This window comes from Condylura cristata, unplaced genomic scaffold (genome assembly GCF_000260355.1).
Source record: "Condylura cristata isolate star-nosed mole 26May11 unplaced genomic scaffold, ConCri1.0 scaffold00005, whole genome shotgun sequence".
NCBI classification, from domain to species: domain Eukaryota; kingdom Metazoa; phylum Chordata; class Mammalia; order Eulipotyphla; family Talpidae; genus Condylura; species Condylura cristata.
Window position 1 is genome coordinate 15,484,676 of NW_004567106.1, and position 17,009 is coordinate 15,501,684.

Genomic DNA, 17,009 nt, shown 5'->3' on the forward strand with positions numbered 1-17,009 from the left:
TCTCAAACTGTGTGAATGGGGCTAGCAGGGTTAGTTTGGGACTAGAGCTCCAAGTTAGCTGCACTGGTAAAATATTCCAGCTACTTTGTATCCCTCTTGCTTTCCCTGGGTTGTTTCCTTTTCCTTTCCCCTTTTTTGTAAATAAACCCATTACCCTTTCTGTGTGTGTCTGCAGGAATTCTCAAAATTGTTATTGTAACTTTCACTTTTTGTGAAATGATAAAGTACTATATATTTCCCATCATTTTGTTTGCTAAAAATTCTTTGATATCCTGAAGGACAATCCATTGTTTTAATGCATGATATAGTGTAATTTATCATGCAGCAAGAACAATACTAATCACCTCTCTTGTTTGCATGAACCATCACTCTTCAACTCTCATTGTATCTGATCCAATCTAAACTCATTTATACTATTTGTGACTTGTTTATATAGAAAGAATTCAACCAAATGTGCAGTGGTACTGTACCTTAAATCAATAATCTATGTAGCACTAAGTCTGAAACTTAAAACTGAAGCACTCAAAAGCATTTAAAATATAATTTGGGTGGAAATATGTACCTAATATTACCATACAGTAAATATGACAGTTTACAATATCAGTAAAAGTTAAAAATTGGAAACAATTATTAATAATCAGTTATATTTTAGCACAAGTTTTAAAATTTCAATGTCCTGGAAACCTACAAAAAATGTTATACCAAACCAAAAGATAAGAAAATTATAAATTTAAATTAGAAAACATTGATTTATAAATGACAGACATTAAACTAGTAATATCAAGGCAAAATTCATCCCACTTACGAGTCTAATATTTGAGATTTTACTTTCAGACAATGACTTAAGTTACTTAAATGTCTATAAAATAATCAAAGTGTAATAATCTATACAATGCAATATAATTAGAACAATTTAACAATCAAATAGTAGAATACTCTGTAGTACTTTCTTTTTTTCTTTTTATTAACAATGCAGATCTTTATGTACTGATGCAAAAACATTATCAAGATAAATTGTAAAATAATGTGGGGGTATAAAAAAGGTACTATTACATTTGTTACATTTGTATTCAAAAGGGGAGTTTTATATGTGCATGTGAATATACATATTACATGAATGTGATATTAGAAAGAGAAAGGTATACAGTTTCTTTTATTGATAGAGAGAGTACACATAATATGTAATACCTACTAGATCTCAAGAGTAGCACAGGTTTATCAAGAAAGAAAGACTGACAGGGTCCTCCCTGGTGGCACAGGGCCACTGCAACACTAGTTTGATCCCTGCCCAGGGAGTTGGCCCACTTGGCACAGCAGATCTCTCCTATTTCACATGCTGCTCAGCAGTGTGTTTCAATTGATCAGACTGGTTCTGCTCCCCAATCTGTCTGGGAAATCTTTTCACCCTTCCATGCCTCTGACCTACACCCCAGTTCTTGTATACATAAATAAATAAATCTTAAAACAAAAAGACTGACAGCAATCAAGTGAGAAATGAAAAAAGAAAATTAGATTATATAGCTTCCAGTCTAATCTACCCACATATGCACAGGCCAATAAACAGGATTAATAAGATTTCAGAATATTAAAGAATACTTTTCTGTAAAATATGTTTCTTTCAGATTTGAAATCTAGCTTTTTCAGAATTCTAGCAACAAAGGAGAATTTAATAGGAATTATTCTACATCAATGTAAAAAACCAAAAGTTCTTTCCAATTATCATAATGTAATGGTACCACGAACATATAATGCAGGAGAGAGAACGCACGCTTGCTCTAAAGCAGCGCATTACAAAGTGGGTCCACAGACGTTGCTTCTCAAGAAAAGCTCATACAAGAAAAGTTTCCATAATCCTTTTAATTTAGGATGTTGTACACTATATTTCTTTCTCAAAAAAGAAAAAATGGATATTGAAGCCTCTGCATAATTGGTGTATGAAGAACCTGTTTAAATTTTGATTACAGGCCCTCCCTGGTGGCGCAGAGGGTGAAAGCACAGCACAAAGAAGCTTAAGCCACTTCCACATGAGTTCGATCCTCGCCTATCCTGGAGGAGATCCACATGGCGAGGCAGACCACTCTTGACCTGCCAGCTGCTCTCCTCAGCAGTGTACTTCGTCTATCTGCCTGTTCTGCTCCCTGCTCTGTCTCTGGTGAATCCTCTCACCCTCTGCATCTCTGGCCTGTACCTTAGTTCTGTACGAATAAATAAATCCTTAAAAAAAAATTTTTATTACAAAAATATTTTCACATACACACAACTACAAAATTCCTTGGAACTGTACTTCATTAACCCCATTTTGGAAAATATTGCTCTAAAAATATAAATGCCAAACTAATGATCTTTCCAACAGGTTAGAGACACATTATCAATAAATCAGTAAGACTGATCTTAGAACGCTATTATTAAACTGATTATTCTATTTCAGTTGGAGTTGCATTGGTTTTTGACAAAGCACTGCAATTAATTTTCAAAAATAGTTTAGCTACTCTTAATCTACACTCTAGCTAACCATTCTGCTTTATTTTCAACATAGCATTTATTACCACTATTGGTTTTTTGTTTGTTTACTTCTGTGTTTTTTTTTCTCTGTTTACTACAATGTATGCTCTATAACAATTGGAACCTTGCCTGTCTTATTTACTGAAAGTACTTAGTACTTATTCCAGTATTTTCAAAGCATTAGTTCATACTAGTTTTTCAATAAATGGTAACAGAATACTTGAATCAGTTCTTTCTCTTTGTTACCTCCTTAAGTCAAAATAGCACTCCCCGCTTTTTCTCCTAGCACATTACCAGTTATATTCTGTATTGATTTACTGATTGTGTCACCTTGAATAGGAAACTCAACTACTCTGTCTCAATTCTCCCACCCATAATAAAATTGTTGTGACAATTACATAATACATGTAAAGTGCTTAGAACAGTACCAAGTGTATAGTAAGCACTCCATAAATGATAACTATGATAATGCTGCTGCTGATGATGATGGTGGTGTGGTGATAATGTGTTCTCAGAGGGAAAAAAGTCTTAATTTCAATGAATTTGAGAAATGCCTCATTTACAAGATCAACAAATATGCGGCTGCATTTTAATAGCTTTTAGTTGCTATTAATAAGCTCTGTGACACTATGTATGGTTGGAACAATTCCAAAAATTGACCCTTAAACTCTTTCACAGAGCACATATTACTATTCCCCAGAATACCAATAACTCCAGGAACACAGTTTAGGAAGAATTCAATTAGATATTCTTGCCCCAAAGTAATTACATCCATTCCCATGATTGATTAGAAATTAGAGGACAAGTAAATGCAAAAGGCACTTATACTCATTACCTAATTTATTGCCAACTTCTCATTTACCTATGACTCTGGAGGTCAAACATGCTTTGCTTTTAGTGTGTTGCTTCCTTTGAGGGTCCCAAACATTACCTTATCAACTCAATTGATGGGCTTATTTTATAGAGTCCTACACCCCCTGAGGTCTGAAGCATCTTCAGATGTCTCTACTGTGGGGCTAGTAGCATGGAGCTATTGTTATTCTTATCTCCCAGTCACTTTATTTTGCAAAAGGTAAGTTAACATTCTTTACTATAGCCTTTTCAGTCAATGAGACTTCAAAGGATAAAAGAAAATTTTACCACGATCAAAAGACTAAAGTTGTAGTATAAGACTGAAAACCTTCACCTAACAAGCCACTACATAAATGAAAAGGATTAATGATTGATTTTTAATGCTGTGTAAAGGAAAAGAATTTTTATTTAAACATAGATCAAGACAAAATCTGAATCCCAGGAGCCAGTAAAAAGGCACCTCCTAACAGGAGAGATTGAGCAATTGTGATAAATCAAAGCATAGCAATGTGGTATAGTAAAATCTTGGGCTCTGGAGCATAGCAAACCTGAACTGAACTTCTGCACTACTACCTCCCAGGGATGGGTTGTCTCTGAGATTCCACACCATCATCTATAAAATCATAAAACACTGTATAGGTACTATCTACTGAACATTTTACAGAGACTAGGCACTATTCTAGTGTTTTCAATATATTAAGTCTTTTATTTGTCATATCAATGTCCTCTAGCCTAAAAGCACTAGGTACACATCTTTGGTCAAACAAGGTGGATTTATTGGTTTGTTACAGCCAGGAAGACATACATCAGGGGAACTGTGGGGAACCTCAGCAAATAGGTGTCAAAAAAAAAGAACTGGCATTTAGACTTCTGTTTAGGGAGAGATCTAGGAGATAGAACAGTGAAGGTAATTCTATAATTGGTATTTGAATAATACTTATATAGATGGCAGAAAGAATAGTGTAAGGTTATATTTGTAATTGATAGAAATTATAGTCATTTATGTCTGCCAGAATAGGATGATATTTAGTCATTTGTATGTTTTGGGCAATGTTCATGCTTTGTCTGTGTTCAGTCAGGATTACAGAGTGGTCTTGAATTTGTCTTGATCACAATTAGAATGGGCTTCTCTACCACTGATTTTTTGCTTCCAACAACACCAAACACCTAGCTGATACAGCCAGGCTAACTCCTGACTCTCCTGGTCCTCAAGCACTGCTTTCCTCTTTCCCTTACAGCAACACTGAGATAGGTATGATCTATTAAGATAATCAAAAAGAAGAAACCAAGGTCACACAACCATTAAATGGCAGTGTGAAATTTGAATGTAGATAGGTACCAGGCATTCTGTGACTCTTGAGTCAATGCTGCTAACGTCTGTGAAGTTCCACATCCTAATGCTAGCTATCACCACCTCACAAGATGGTTGTAAAGACCATAACTGATGGTGTGTAAAGGTACTCATTATTAAGCTAAGAAACTAAAACATTTTTAATTTAGAACTATTTTCTGTTCTTGAGGGGGGTCCTGCCTTGTGAATTGCACATTTCAAGAGGAACAGAAAACTTTCAGTATTATAAAGGAAAGGGGAATAAACCACCAAATCTTAATTTACTTTTTGTGACAAATATTAATCATTTCGCTCACAAAAATGATTAACAATTAATACTAAAGAAGAGGGAATGTCCAGTATTGTCGATGAAGCACTGGATTTCTATCAGTGACTCTCAATAACTGACTGAGCCACTCATTCGCACATTGAGAGAGCTAGAGAAAAGTAGTTTCCTAGGGTTTGAGGGAGCCCCATAGTTCTGCAGTTTTCAAGATGTAATAGAATTAATGCATTGGTTCACAATGAATTTGCACTAAACACTATTTTTTTTTTACTTAATTGAAATTCATCTCAGGATGGTAACAAGTTAATGCATGCTAAGTTATATGAATTTCAGGTTAACTTAAAATGAAGGCCTAATTATCATTTAGGGGTGTGTTTTTTATTGATAAAAATAGACAAAACATTACAAAATGTTGAATCACTAGAGAAAAGATAATTTAAAAAGAGTTCCTTTGCAGTGAAAGATTGAGGATCACTTGTACCAGAGATCTATGACAGCTTCCCATTTAAAAAAATTAAATTGACGGGCCCTCCCTGGTGGCGCAGCGGGTTAAAAGAACAGCTCGAACAAGCTAAAGTCACTCCCGCAAGAGTTCCAGCCCCGCCTGCCCCAGGTGATCCACATGGCAGGGCAGACCTCTCCTGGCCCGCCCGCTGCTCCCCTCAGCAGTGTACTTCCTTGATCTGTCTGTTCTGTTCCCACTCTGTCTCTGGTGAATCCTCTGGCCATCCCTGAACTCCTGCCTGTACCTCAGTTACAAATAAATAAATCTTTAAAAAAAAATATTGACTATGCATCATTTTTTATCTTTTTAAAATTTTCTTTAGATAAAAAAGCAGATCCAAAATTTAAGCAAAGCAGCTTTAAGGTTTTTAAAAATTGTTAAATGCCTATATTTCACATCCCTATGATTCACAAGAGAGCAGATTCTCCAAAGCATTTTATTGTCTACTACATAATCTCCTCCGATTTATCTACATCACTAAAATTTCCCATAAAAGTATAAAATTCAGGTAACAATAACTTCCATTTTTAAATAGGGTTTCAAATAAGTCTGAAAGAAATTTGAAAACAAACCAAAAATTGTTCAAAACTATACAGTGATAATTGAGAAAAGGAGATGATGAATGTTTTGATAGTGTGATATCATTATCTAATACTTTAGAATTGAAAAGTACAAGCTTTGATTAGACCAACTTAAAATATCCTTAAGATCTTTTCAGCTTCCAAACTCTCTGACTGAACTGAATTTTGAACTGGACTATGTATTTTTTGTGCATCCTTTTGCAAATTCTTTAAAGATTTAACAAGCATAAATCCATCTACTTAAAATAGGATCAACAAATCCTGAGAAAACTTGCTTATTTTTCCTTCTATATGAAAACACCAGTATGGAACATCCAAAAATCAAACTGTAACACTCTCAGGCTAGCTACATTAGGAAAATCTGAAGAGAATAAAAAAGGATTGATACTGGCTATTACCTCCATTGCCAACATTGTGTAACTGGTTTGGGTTAAACTAATCACCAACCAATCCAGTCCTAGAATTTCAGATATCTTTGTATATTAGAATTCATCTAGTTCAAGTTCCTAATATGTCCATGAGAAACCAGAAATCCAAGAAATATTAATGACTTGCTCACAAAAAAAATACAGTTTGTTGCTAAACATTAAATGCAGCCGTCGGAACTCTTGTCTATTGCTCTTTCTACTATTTGAAGGTAGAAACTATTTTATTAAATTCTAATTTAGGTTGTTTTACTAAATTCTATCTTTTCCTGTAGCTTCTAAATCCCCAGGTTCTTATGCCCTTATGCTTGCTCTCTTGTTGTTCTCATATGTGGACTCTTCAAATAATGGGTCTGCTCACGTGGTACCATATTGTCAACTGCCCTCTGACATCCCTGGCTCTTACACAAACATCTTGTTTCCCTTCTATGTGAACTTTAAATTTGACCACAGTTTCAACTTTACCTTCTCCTTTAAATATATATCCTGGTAACCCACATTTTTTTGCTTAAATCTGGTGATTCTAGTCTTCACTTTTTCGTTTCAATCCTTTAATTAAAACACTGTAGGTAAGCGGCAGTTAAGAACTAAACCTTTTCAGCGCTCTTGTTACTTCTTTATCTTGTTGACTTGTCAAGTTACTGAAAAGACCTTTACTGCAGATTCCATGAATCCAATCTTCAGTCTCAACACTGAACACACCTCCCCAGACCTGGACAGAGCCTCTCTAGCCTATTCAAACTATTGCTCTTCCGGCCAGTTCCTGGCTTCTGCTGCCCTCTAGCAACCATTAGTAACATAGCAAGATTTGAAACAAAGTCAGTTTTACTGAATTGAATTACTCAAAGAGTTGTTTCAGCATCATGTAAATACAGCCTTTAAAAAAAAAACAATCGACATGGTGTTGTTCTTTTATCCTCCCAACGCCAAACAGGAGTCAGAACCAGATTTTAAACTTAGGGTTATAATGGAGCATCATAATAACAGATACACATGGACCTAAATTACACCTCAATTTATCTGTCCATTTCTAACGCCCATCAATGGTTCTTTTAAAGGGATCAGTTCTCAAAGTCCATTAGCAGTTCAATTAAAATCCTGGCTTAGCAGAAAGAGAAAGAAAAATACCGGATGGTTTCACTCATAGCAGGAGTATAATGGACCAGGCGAGAAAATAACAAAAATAATGAACAACCATAGACCAGAGACATTCTGTGGGGGTGGAGTGGGGAATGGGATCAAAAACGGGGGGGGGGAAGGGAGGGAAATGCACGGGACTATGGTGGTGGCACAGGGGTGATTTGGTGATGGGAAACCCAAGGGGATTACAATTGAGATGAAAAAAAAAAATGTGAAAAATGATGTAAAAATAAACTTTTTAATTAAAAAAAAAAAATCCTGGCTTAGGAACACATCAAAAGGAAAATGCAACAAAAACAACCTAAATGTACAATAATGAAGAATTAGATGTTTAACTCTAATACTGGTTGTTATATCTATGACTAATAAAAATTATGTTTCAAATAAAATTCACAAGCCATTGTAATATAAATGTAATAGTTAAATTTAATAAAAAAACCAACAACACAAAACAGAGAAAGAAAAGAAATGGCCTGAAATTTGGTAAAAATTTCAAAATATTGGGGCCCTCCCTGGTGGCGCAGCGGGTTAAAGCACAACACTGAGAAGCTAAAGCCACTTCCGCATGAGTTCGAATCCCACCTGCCCCAGAGGTGACCACATAGTGTGGAAGATCTCTCCTGACCCACCCACTGCTCTCCTCAGCAGTGTACTTCGTCAATTTGCCTGTTCTGCTCCCCACTCTGTCTATGGTGAAGCCTCTCACCACTCCTGAGCCTCTGGCCTGTACCCCAGTTCTGCATGCACAAATAAATAAATCTTTAAAAAAAATTTTTTTCAAAATATTGAATCACTAGAAAAAGAATTAGGAGTCCCTCATAGTGAAATGTAGAGGGTCTCTTGTACTAGACATCTATGATATCATCCCACTTTAAAAATTCAAAGTGACTATGCATCGCCTTTTATATTTTTTAAATTTTATGTAAAACTAAATGAACAAGCCGATCAGAATTTAAACAAAGCAGCTTTAAATGTCAGCATTTAAATTTTTAAATGCCTATATTTTACCCCCCCATGTCAATACACAAGAGATTTCCCAAAGTATGTGTTGTCTAATATATAAATAGTCTCCTCTGATTTATCTACTTAACTAAATTGCTGGTTGGTTGTTCTATAATCCAATAAGCATGTTAAGTGTTTTATAATCATAAAAGCTGCATTCATGGTTATTGAACTGTGAATCACTCAGGACTGACTGAAAGTTAGGTCCCCAAATAGATTTCCTATAGCCTGTGCTGGTCATCACAGTAATAATGGAGGCATCATAGCCAAGGACATGGACCATATTAGTGTGGGGGGATAAAATATTACTAAGGAAAGACAAATCAGAGGGTTTATCATGGTCTCTTGTCTCTCTGCCTAGAAACTCTCTAGGGAAAATAAACTCTTTTAGAAAATTAAGCCAATTAAATTTTTTCAACAAACTATGTAGGGGTGACTTCAAAAGTGAGTTAACAGATGTTCTATTGCTTTGAGCATACAGAGCAGAGATGTTTGTGAGGATTATGTGAATTTTTTAAACAAAATATGACCTTTTATGCAAAGAGGTTAGTGAAATAGGTCAATTAATTTACACTGATAGGGAAAGAGTGGGAATTATGTTATCAAATGCCCTATATATATATATATATGAAAAATATATGAAATTTTTTCTACTCAACGTCCCTCCTGGAATAGATGTCCTTCTTGCTCTTTAATTGTTACTTCCACACCATTTTCCTAAATAAAGAAATATACACTTATTCTTTTCATCATGCCATCTCATTCAGGTCATTCTCAACTATGCATTGTAAATTTGAACTTCTGGCCCACTGTTACTCTCTGTAGTACTACTCATGTCTTATTCTTTTTAGGTTGAAAGAAAGCTATTCCAACTTCAAGGAAGGCATATTGTCCACCCATTTATTTTAGTTGAGATCAAGAGGAATAATAGAATCTTCAAAAGGAATGAGCTAGAGTCACAGAACAACAGACTGAGCAGTACCACCTAGAAAATATAATCAGGGACCCAATCAAGGCACATTACTTAAACTATCTTTTTACAAAGCATTTCAGTTGGATTTGCTGAGTCCAAAAATCTCCTCTCCAGCTCACCATCTAACAGTTAATCTTACAAAAGCACACCTCTCACTGTGTCCATCATAAATTCTCCCTGTCAACTACCACATAAAGCATAGGGACCCTTATAAAATGGAGAGAGTTCAGAATTATAATAGACAAGAGACTGCTGTGAGTTACTGTTCTCACCCTTTCTTAGTAGAAAAGTTTATTGCAGTTATTATTCTGTGCCTGTTTTACCCTTATATATTGAGTAGACTGTGTGTGGATACTTTGTCTTGTAGTTCTGTTTTGTTTTCTTTTATACTTTATTAATTCACTGTACTTTAAGGCAGAATGTGACTTGGACTCTACATTTCCATTCACAAAATTAACTTTTAGTTACTTTTTGAACAGCTTTATGTGTCTAAGTAAACTCATAAATTTACTACTTTTCTTTGAAAAACAGATTGACTAGTTATTCGCATCAAGTTGATTCTATTCAACATACCATTTTCTAGTTAAAAAGTGGGTCTAGAAGCTAAAAGTTGTTTTAACAAATACTTTTCCCTTAAACACCATAAACACCATCTAAGAACACTTAAGCCACAAGATTCATACTAAGAAATCTGCTTTGTTGCTAAAAGTTTAGACCTCAAGGTCAACATTAGGTTACATATATCTGTTAAAACAAACCAACATAAAAACAAACAACCAGCTCTACTCTAATGACTGAAGTATCACAGAATCACATTTAAAAGAGGATTGACATCTTCCCCTTAAGTAGTTACTGTCATGCCACAAGTACCAAGAAAACTAAAGAAAAGTACTTGAAAATATATTACCAGAGGAAATGAAAACAATGTACATAAACTGCTGGTGGGAATTCAAACTAGTACAATCACTATGGAAAACTGTTTGGAGGTTTCTCAAACTGCTAAAAATGGAGCTTCCATATGATCCAGCAATCCCACTACCCAAAAGACACAAAAACACTGATTCAAAAAGAATCTGCACCCCCATGTTTATTGCTGCTTTATTTACAATTGGAAAGACATGGAAACAACCCAAATGCCCAAAAGTAGATGTCTGGATTAAAAAGATGTGGTACATACACACAATGGAATTTTACTCAGCAACCCCAAAAAATAAAGAAATAAACACATGCCTTTTGCAGCAACATGGATGGAGCTGGAAAAGATCATGCTTTAGTGAAATAAGCCAGAAAGAAAAGGAAAAATACCTGATGGTTCACTCAGAGCAGGAGTATAGAGGACCAGGGGAGAAAATAATAATAATAATGAATATCTATATACCAGAGATATTTTATGGGGTTGAGTGGGGAATGGGATACAAAATGGTGGGGAGAAGGAAGTGCACTGGACTATGGTGATGGCACACAGGTGATTTGGTGATGGGAAGCCCACGGGGATTACAACTGAGATGGAAATAGGCATAAAATGTTGTAAAAGTAAACTATTATATTATTTTTTAAAAAATATACATAGAACTATATAGATTTGGGTTCAATTACCTGTTCCTATAAGTTAGCAGTGTGGTTTTGAATCACTTGTTCAATCAGCCTCCCTGAATTTTACATGTACATGTCCAAGTAATTTTCCAAACAGTTTAATTTACTTCCTCCATGTATGAAGTGTTTCATCGTCTTCAAGGGGTGGCTTCTCAATCACAGCAGCATGGCTATTGTCAGCAGTGAGGTAATCTTCATCAATACCGTATCTTATAGTTCTTAAATCTCTGAATTAAAAGGAATTATATCTAGTACTAACCTAGAAATCACTATACATAAACCCTGATGTATAAACTATTACATATCTCCTAGGAATCAACCTCAACTTTGATATTAATTCCAAATCTAGACACAAATTAGCTGGTTACTTTGTAGGAGAAAAAGAAAATGACTCAAATGTTTTAGTGACTAGAGGGCTGGTTTAGGAAATAAGATATTCATTAGCTTAGAGTGCAGTGACTATGGTAAGCAGAGCTCCCTAATTGACCTATTTTGAAAATATTCAATGAGTTAAAAATAAACTTACATTGGTGAGGTTAATGAAAATTTTCTCCAGTTTGTCTGCCTTAAAATTAGGTATGGCATATGTGGCCCTCCCTGGTGGCGCAGCGGGTTAAGGCACTGCACTGAGAAACTAAAGCCACTTCCACATGAGTTCGATCCCCGCCCGCCCCGGAGGTGACCACATGGCGTGGCAGACCTCTCCTGACCCGCCCGCTGCTCCCCTCAGCAGTGTACTTCATGGATCTGCCTGTTCTGCTTCCCGCTCTGTCTCTAGTGAATCCTCTCACCCTCCCCATCTCTGGCCTGTACCCCAGTTCTGTATGAATAAACAAATAAATCTTTAAAAAAAAATTAGGTATGGCATATGAATGAGTTATTGTATAAGGCATGTGACAGAAATTATATGAATCACTTTCAGGCAAGTCTTATAAAACCTCCTATGTATGACCCTCCATTCTCTTTAATCCATTTGCCAAATTTATGCGAAATACTTGAAGGTCCTATAAGAGGATAGGTTCACAACACAGAAATAGGTTCCTGAACATGACTCATAGCAAAAAATTCAGATCAAGGAATACCTATGTTGATCTTCACTAAATGCTACTGTATTAAGCAATGATGATTTAAAGGATTATAGACTAAATATTTATTTCCAAAAAAAAATCCTAAGTCAAATTTCTAATTTTAATATATTATCTAAGATAGGGCCTTTGGGATATAATTACCATTAGATGATATCCCTAAGAGCAGGGATCTTATGACAAAATTTGTACCCCTACTGAAAGAGACACTAAAGAGTGCCTCACTCTCTCTTTTTCTCTCTCTCTCCATGTGATAACATAGAGATGAAAAGGTAGGAAGAGGATACTCACAAGAAACTGAGCCATGTGGGCATTTTTAGCTCTACCTACCCGCTCCAGAATTATGAAAGTATCAATTTCTGTTGTTCAAGTTACCAAGTTTATGGAATTTGGTTATAGCATCATGAGTTTAGACAAGGGCATTTACCTGTTTTAATAATTAGTATTTCCCTGATAAATATATGCAGTATAACCTATTTTTATTTGCTGTTTAAGCAGAATTTCCATTTTATTTCTCCCAGAGTTTTTCTTCAGTCCTTAAAGTCTTAGCTCCTTATATGGGCTTTGGAGGAGGGCTGGGCAGCTCCTGCTGGTCTAAATCAAGGAGGGGGTGTTGAACCTTCCGGGATTCAGGAGACCAATTCCTGACTAAATTGATGTGAACTCCACAAATCACCACAATAATGTACCTCACGCACAGCTTAGGAAGTACATGAGTATTGAAGACCCTCGCTGAGGAAAAGTCCCTGACAGCTGAGGCTTCTACTATGTTTTGAATCACCAGTTCCTAATGGCTTTGTCCTTGGGCATGCACCACACAGCTGATGCAGTGTCTAGGCTGCCCTTTTTGGCACGGCCATTCTTGCTTCTTTTCTTGGTCATATTGGCAAGGACCCAAGTCAACTACTTTTTAAATAGCATTTCAGTTGAACTTAATAATTCCAAAGTCTCCTCTCTCCATTCCATCATATACAACTATGCCAGATTAATCTCCCAAAAGCAAACCTCTAATTGTGCCCATAGTGAATGTCCCTTTTCAGCTACCATTTAAAATCCAATCTCCTTTTCTTCCTTTCTTGATCAGTCCTCAACCACATTCTCAGTCTTTTCTATTACTAATACCTTGCATACCCTATGCTAACCTCCATACCTCATAGCCCTATTTATCACTATCCAGGTATACCCTTTGTTTTCCTACTTCCACAGCATATATGAGCACAGGTATGAGTCTGAAACAATTGCCAGAACAAAGAATTAAAGAACTACAGTCACCTCTATACTTCCCTCCTTGCAGCACTTCCCTTCTCTCCAGACACCTTTCCAGAGAAGCAGAAACCACCAGGAGATAATGAAACCTTTGATAGGGAGGATTTTATTTCCTCCTCCATGAAACCTGGTATTTTAGGACAATGGGGTTAAGTGCCTATGTTCTACAGTAACCCTGATTTCGAATCTCATTTCAGCAGTTTGTATTTTGTGCAACCATATCTAATTTACTTAACGTCAACATTCCAGTTTCTTCATTTTGTCAAAATAGGAATAAAAATAGCCTAAAGGCAATGAAAGGTGCAAGCTATACTTTAAAAAAGGTTATGCTACTCCCACCAGGTTTGCAGATTTGTAAAGTCAGATGATTTTGTTAAAGGCTTTAGGACTCAAAATTACTGACACCTTTCATAAGCTGCTGTAGAAAGCATAGTTATTAGCAGAGAGAATTTGCCAGAGAGAAGACATGGGAGTGTAGAAAGAAAATGAACTTCGTATTAATGTAGATTTGGATTCAATTACCTGCTCTTATAAGCTAGTAGTGTGTCTTTGTATCACTTGTTCAATCAGCTCCCTGAATTTTATATTTCTTATATGGAAATGAGAAAAATAATGACAACACAATAGGACTGATGTGAGGATAAAAAGTAAGATAACCAATGTAAATAGCTTTGCATATTTCAACAAGAGCTCTCTTCTCTACCCTCCCTATCCATTACAGAAGCAAGAGCAAAATTAATCCTCCTAAGTCCTTAAGCTTTATTTTTTATCCCAAGCAGTCTGATTACTCAATGTTTCTTCATGTTCTTTGCTTTCTAAGCATTTCTTTCTTAACACAACACTTCGTTAGATGTATGCTATTAAGAAGCAATATAAATTAGCTAAAATATTTTCTTCCCATTGAGCTAATTCTCACTGCATTCTAATAAATAAATAGCACTGTATTTCTTGCAATTCTTTATGATCTGTGATCATGTCTATAAATTGATATGCCAGCAAACACATTACTCACTTTCTTCTCTTGGAATTAACATTTTTTGAGCTCAAAATTCAACTATCTGAAAAGCAAGTTCAAAACTAGAATTAAAATTAGTTCTTGACCAATATTCACTAGTAACCTAATAATTAACAATAGGCATCTAGGTTTTCTGCATGGAGTAACTTGTTATCATTACCTACTAGTTCCTTTATTTACCTATTGTAAGGAAACTAGAAGGACATTTCATTCTCAATTTACTTCAAAATGAAAAACAACTCTCTAAGTTTATTCATTACTCTTAGACACTGTAGGATTCTAGTTTAAAAAAAAAGAGGGGTATATTACTGCATTATAATGATAAGCTAAAATGTCTATATACATTATTCTTCTAGAGTAGCTCAAATAAATACCATGGGTTTCTACATAGTAAACAACTGTCAGTAATTAGGGTTTTTCAAAAGCTATTTTATATATGCTCCCTATATGCTTATAAAAAGGAAAACATTTATGACATTTTCATTTTAATAACCTACAAGCACTTGAATTTTCACTTCTAAACATTCATTCAAAATTCAGATACCATCAACAAATTAGGTTATGTTATCACTGAGAAAATGTCCATAAATCAAAAGCGTCTGCAATCACATTATGTTTTATATATTTAATCAATGAGTACTTGGGAGTCACATTAAGTACAGAGATTGTAAAGTCCTGGATATGAAATGATGAACAACACAGACATAAATTCTGTTCTCATGGATACATAGAAAACCTCAGCGTCGTACTCAAGAGGTGTGAAAGGGGTTAGTAGATGTACACATATAAAGTTCTTATAGCCACCATAAGTATTAAGTCCATGGCCTTCTACTAGGTTCACAGCAAAACTGACAGAAGGTACAAAGATTTTCGTATATCCCTTTCCCTTACATGTGCATAATCAACATCATTATCAACATCTCCCACAGAACCGTACTTAAAATTGATGACCCTATATTGACATCACAATCATCCATGATTCATAAGTGAAAATTGGAAAAATGTATGCTATGTACCATCATTATGGTATCAGAGTATTTTCAATGCCTTAAAAATTCTATGTCCCACTTACTCATCCTATCTACCGCTGAGCTTTTTATTGTCTCATAGTTTTGCCTTTTCCAGAAAGTCATACAGCTGAAGTTACACAAAATGAAGACTTTTTTAAGAATTCCTTCTTTCAATTAGTAGTATGTATTTATGGTTTCTCTTTTCAGGAATTGAATTTTGTTTTTGGTGCTGAATAAACCAATTTTCTTAATGTTTAGCTATCTTGTTTGTCCAGCTAGCTACTAAAGGATATTTTAGTCACTTCTTGGTTTGGAATAATTTCTGTTAGTGTTTTCGATCTCTTCCATTTCTTTTTGTTTGCTTTGGATAGACAATAAAGCCAAGTTCTATGCAATTTCAAAACCCATGCTTTTCCTATATTATTCTTAAGTTATAATTTTTATTTATTTATTTATTCGTACAGGGGTACAGGCCAGAGATGCGGAGGGTGAGAGGATTCATAAGAGACAGAGTGGGGTACAGAAGAGGCAGATCGGGGAAGTACACTGCTGAGGGGAGCAGCGGGCAGGTCAGGAGAGGTCTGCCGCGCCATGTGGATCTCCTCCGGGGCAGGCAGGAATCAAACTCATGTGGAAGTGGCTTAAGCTTCTTAATGCTGTGCTTTAACCTGCTGCGCCACCAGGGAGGGCCCAAGTTTTCATTTTTTTAAATTGCTTTAGTATCTATTAAAAAATTAATACACTTTATCAAAAACAGTGGGTTTTATAATTATATAAAAATCTAAAATCCTATTGGTGACTTAACTTTAATTCCACGGGACATAATTTGTATATTAATCTATGTAAAAAGTTCTCCTCAGTGACTGCCCAATGTGGTGATCCTATCCTGCTTCTTTTTTCTTCTTTAATTGCTTATGCCCCAACTTCTAGCTGCTTTAGATCCTAATAGGGAAAAAAGTAAATACTACAAAATAGTTTAATGCATAGTATTTTTTTTATCACTTTTACCTGGCTTAATATTTTTTGAAAATATTAAGTACAAGCAGAAAATGAACTAGGCTATTCTGTTTGAGCTGGCTCAGAGTTATGCTGAAGATACTGATAGCCCATTTCAGCTCCCAAGAGCTAACTGTTCTCATTTTTTTCCAACCTATGATTAATATCACCAAAATGGTACCTTGAACCCTATCATGGCAGGATTATCAGCTTACAATTCTGCTCTGTTATGGTAAATTTAGAGGCTAAAAAGCACAAATATATTATCTTATAGCTATGAAAATTAGAAGCCAGTTAGTTTTCATTGAACTAAACTCCAAATCTGGAAGTTCTAAAGGTTTCTATTTCCATGTGTTTCCCATTTTCCAGAAGATTCCCACATGGGCCTTGGCTCATGGTTCCCTTTTTCCATCTGTAAAGTCAGTAACATTGCCACTTTTGAACATTC